General features: G+C 41.8%; 1 pseudogene; it reads left to right on the plus strand.

Moving 5' to 3' along the window:
• The first annotated feature begins 3,869 nt into the window (after window positions 1-3,869).
• Window positions 3,870-4,611, plus strand: LOC101612730 (annotated as a pseudogene).
• The last annotated feature ends 725 nt before the right edge of the window (window positions 4,612-5,336 follow it).

Raw genomic sequence — 5,336 nt, forward strand, 5'->3', positions numbered from 1 at the left:
CAATCTTTGCAGACTATGTAGCTGTTTGAGGTATCAAGAGTCCTCACTTCCCTAACCTTAACTCCCACAGTCTAGGATCAGACAACAATGTCCAGAAGAATGAATAGGGTCCCCTGAGCATGAGGACACACCCCCAGGAAGCCAGGCTTCCAGGCTGAATTTCTGAATGGAAGGGAAGTGTTCTTTCTCCTGCCAGTGGGGATGAACAAAGGGCAAGTCACCTGTGAATCACTTGCCACTTTTTAAAAAACTTCTTATTGACACACTCCATACATATAGACAATATACCATGATCCTAATCTCCTCCTATGGGCCTCCTTTTCCTTGTTCTTATTTTAAAATATTTTTATTTATTTATTTTCAAGGAGAGAGGGAGAGAATAGGACATCAGGGCCTCTTGCCACTGTAGATGAACTCCAGGTGCATGTGGTACTTGATGTATCTGGCTTTAAATGGGTACCAGGGAATCAAACCCAGGCAGTCAGGCTTTGCAAGCAAATGACATTAGCCACTGAGCCATCTCCCAAGCCCAAGTCCTCCCTCTTTCCCATACCCCAATCCCAGTCCATTGAATTCCTTATTTTTTTTAATTACTTATTTTTTATTAGCATTTTCCATGATTATAAAAAAATCCCGTGTTAATTCTCTCCCTCCCCCCCCACTTTCTCCTTTGAAATTCCATTCTCCATCATATTACCTCCACAGCTCAATCTTTGTACTTACATATATACAATATCAACCTATTAAGTACCTTCCTCCCTTCCTTTCTCTTCCCTTTATGTCTCCTTTTTACCTTATTGGCCTCTGCTACTAAGTATTTTCATTCTCATGCATAAGCCCAGTCATCTGTACCTAGGATCCACATATGAGAGAGAACATGTGGCGCTTGGCTTTCTGGGCCTGGGTTACCTCACTTAGTATAATCCTTTCCAGGTCCATCCATTTTTCTGCAAATTTCATAACTTCGTTTTTCTTTACCGCTGAGTAGAACTCCATTGTATAAATGTGCCACATCTTCATTATCCACTCATCAGTTGAGGGACATCTAGGCTGGTTCCATTTCCCAGCTATTATAAATTGAGCAGCAATAAACATGGTTGAGCACGTACTTCTAAGGAAATGAGATGATTCCTTAGGATATATGCCTAGGAGTGCTATAGCTGGGTCGTATGGTAGATCAATCTCTAGCTGTTTTAGGAACCTCCACACTGATTTCCACAATGGCTGGACCAGATTGCATTCCCACCAGCAGTGTAGAAGGGTTTTAATTCCTTATTTCTTTTTTTTTTTTTTTAATTTTTATTTATTTATTTATTTGAGAGCGACAGACACAGAGAGAAAGACAGATAGAGGGAGAGAGAGAATGGGCGCGCCAGGGCTTCCAGCCTCTGCAAACGAACTCCAGAAGCGTGCGCCCCCTTGTGCATCTGGCTAATGTGGGACCTGGGGAATCGAGCCTCGAACCGGGGTCCTTAGGCTTCACAGGCAAGCGCTTAACCGCTAAGCCATCTCTCCAGCCCTAATTCCTTATTTCTAAGTAGTCTTTTTTCTATTTTGATCTCATCACTTTTCCTGGGCTATTATGCAGGTCTTGTATAGTTAGGATCAGCCACTGTGAGGTCATAAATACCATGGTCACTTTGTGTGTCTAGAAGACAGTATTGCAAAGCATTCCTCCCCTTCTTTGAAACCTTACATTCCTTTTTGTTGTTATTGTTCGGTTTGTTTGTTTGTTTGTTTGTTTTGTTTTGTTTTGAGGTAGGGTCTCACTCCAGTCTCCCAAGCTGACTTGGAATTCATTATGTAGTCTCAGGGTAGTCTCGAACTCATGGTGATCCTCCTACCTGTGCCTCCTGAGTGCTGGGATTAAAAGCATGCACCACAACGTTTGGCTCTTACATTCTCTCTCTCTCTCTCTTTTTAAATATTTTTAGCCTGGCATGGTGGCACACACCTTTAATCCCAGCACTGGGAAGGCAAAGATAGGAGGATCACCATGAGTTTGAAGCTACCTTGAGATTACATAGTGAACTCCAGGTCAGCCTGGGCTAGAGTGAGACTCTACCTCAGAAAACCATATGTATGTACATATAGTTGAGAGAGACAGACAGAGGGAGACAGAGAGAGAGAGAGAGGGGGAGAATGGGCAGGCATGCCACTGCAAACAAACTGCAGACACATGTGACACTTTATGCATCTGGCTTTACATGGGTACTGGGGAATCGAACCTAGGCCACCAGGCTTTACAATAATGAACCTTCAACGACTGATCTTGCGTTCTTTCTGCCACCTTTTCTGCAATGATCCCTGAGCTCTGGAAGGTGTGATAGGGAGATGCCTCACTCAGTACCACTGCCATGTTGCAGTTCTTTGTCAGCCCCATTACTCTTTTTATTTTTATTCTTTCTTTTTTAATCTTTTTTGTTCATTATTTATTTATTTATTTGAGAGCGACAGGCACAGGGAGAAAGACAGATAGAGGGAGATAGAATGGGAGCGCCTGGGCTTCCAGCCACTGCAAACGAACTCCAGATGCGTGCGCCCCCTTGTGCATCTGGCTAACGTGGGACCTGGGGAACCGAGCCTTGAACTGGGGTCCTTAGGCTTCACAGGCAAGCGCTTAACCGCTAAGCCATCTCTCCAGCCCTTATTTTTATTCTTGAAGTAGAGCTTCCTTTAGCTCAGGCTGACTTGGAATTTACTATGTAGTCTCTCAGACTGGCTTTGAACTCATGACAGTCCTCCTATCTCTGTCTCCAGAGTACTGGGATGAAAGGCGTGTGCCACCATGCCTGGCTCCCCTCAATCTTGTCTCAGCAGATAGCTGAAGCATTCCTTGTCATGCAGATTGTGCCTCATTCTTTTTCAAAAATGTTTTTGGGGGGCTGGAGAGATGGCTTAGTGGTTAAGCGCTTGCCTGTGAAGCCTAAGGACTCCGGTTCGAGGCTCGCTTCCCCAGGTCCCACGTTAGCCAGATGCACAAGGGGGCGCACGCATCTGGAGTTCGTTTGCAGAGGCTGGAAGCCCTGGCGCGCCCATTCTCTCTCTCTCCCTCTATCTGTCTTTCTCTCTATGTCTGTCCCTCTCAAATAAATTAATTAATTAATTTATATAATTTAAAAAACTTTTAATCCCACATAAGGAGGACCACAAGATCAGGAGAGTGTGGCAAATACTGGCATGGGGAAACTGGCTTTAAAACCCATAAGCCCTCCCCCAACAATACACCGCCTCCAGGAGGCTTTAATTTCCAATTGCCATCAGCTGGGGAACCAAGCATCCAGAACACCTAAGTTTACGGGGGACACCTGAATCAAACCACCACACCTGGACTTTAAATATATCTTTCATTTGCTTAATATACCTTTTATAAATATACCTTTCATTTGCTATAAGTAGCTTGTTTGTACTCTTCTTGCTTAATGGTCTCCATAGGTTGCCAACCCCTTTGGGACAAAGCGAAATGAGACATATTGCTTTCTTCATGGCTCTCTGGTGTGTGAACGTGTGTGTGTGTGTGTGTGTTATGTGTTCCCAGCCTGGGTTGTGGGTAGATTTCTCCTGTTCCCATGAGCTTTGAACTGCTCCCTAGGGCTAGAGTTATTCTTTGGATTAATAGTAACCATGCTTGTGGCTGACTTAAAGCTGCAAATGGTGGTGCATGCCTTTAATTCCAGTACTTAGGAGGCTGAGGAAGAAGGATGGTCATAAGCTCGAGGCCAGCTTGGGGTACAGACTGCATTCTAGACCATCCTGGGCTAGACAGTGAGACCCTGCTTCAAAAATAACAAAAAATTTTGGCTAAGTTAGATGTTACACATTGCATTTGATGGCTGTTAGAAATGAGCACAATACCCAGCCCGCCTGCGTCTCGCGCCGGACGTGCGGTATTGTAGGACAGATCAGACATTTTGTCACAATGCCTGAAATAAATACCAACCATCTTGATGAGCGACAAGTTCAACTTCTGGCAGAGATGTGTATACTTACTGATGAAAATGACAATAAAATTGGGGCTGACACCAAGAAGAATTGTCATCTAAATGAAAACATTGACAAAGGATTATTACATCGAGCTTTTAGCGTCTTTTTATTTAACACTGAAAATAAGCTTTTGCTATAGCAGAGATCAGATGCTAAAATTACCTTTCCAGGTTGTTTTACCAACAGTTGCTGTAGTCATCCATTAAGTAATCCAGGCGAGCTTGAAGAAAACAATGCCATTGGTGTAAGAGGAGCAGCACAGAGGTGTTTAAAAGCTGAAGTGGGAACACCCTCGGAAGAGGTTCATCCAGATGAAATGAAGTACTTAATGCGAATTTACTATAAGGCACAATCAGATGGTATCTGGGGTGAACATGAAATTGATTATATTTTCTTTTTGAGGAAGAATGTAACCTTGAATCCAGATCCCAATGAGATCAAAAGCTATTGCTATGTGTCAAAGGAAGAACTGAAAGAAATTATGAAAAAAGCAGCCAATGGTGAAATTAAGTTAACTCCATGGTTTAAAATTATTGTAGATACTTTTCTCTTTAAATGGTGGGATAACTTGAACCATTTAAATCAGTTTGTTGACCATGAGAAAATACATAGGATGTGAGTGCATAAGTGAATGATTACTGAACAATTTCTTTACCTAGTAAGAATGGGAGAATGGGATTTTTTTTTTTTTTTTAATTGGGCTCCCTCTTATGATACAGATACTTTTCAGTGAGAATTTGTGTGGGTGAGAAAAGAAAACAACTGACTTACAATTTTTTACTAACTCTTACATGTGCTCTGCTGTTTGTACAACATTTATGCGAGGCTATTGTAAAATGGATACAGCAAATAAAACAATTTAAACAGTAGAAAAAAAAAAAAGAAATGAGCACAATAGGAGCTGGAGAGATGGCTCAGCAATTGAGGCGTTTGTCCACAAAGCCCAGGACTACACAGGGAATTCCAGGTCAGCCTGAGCTAGAGTAAGACACTACCTCAAAAAAAATTTATATTTATAAATATTTATATGTTTATAAATATTTATAAAAATATTTACATAATATTGCAAAGTAAAATTGGAAGTGATGGACAATTCTGTGTAGGGGAGGCACTATGATAGCTTATTTCCCAAGACAGGGTAGGATGACTTTGTTTGTTTTTTTTTAATGATCTCCTGTACTTTCTACCACATGTACATGCACATGTTAAGTAATATTTATAATTTATTCTTTCATCAATCATTTTATTTTAGAAAATAAATGACTTATCTTTTTATTTATGAGAGAGAGAGTGGGGAGAGGGCAGGCCAGGGCCTCCTGCTACTGCAAACGAAATTCAGATGCATGCACCAC

The sequence above is a fragment of the Jaculus jaculus genome, chromosome 8, assembly GCF_020740685.1.
Source record: "Jaculus jaculus isolate mJacJac1 chromosome 8, mJacJac1.mat.Y.cur, whole genome shotgun sequence".
Taxonomy (NCBI): Eukaryota; Metazoa; Chordata; class Mammalia; order Rodentia; family Dipodidae; genus Jaculus; species Jaculus jaculus.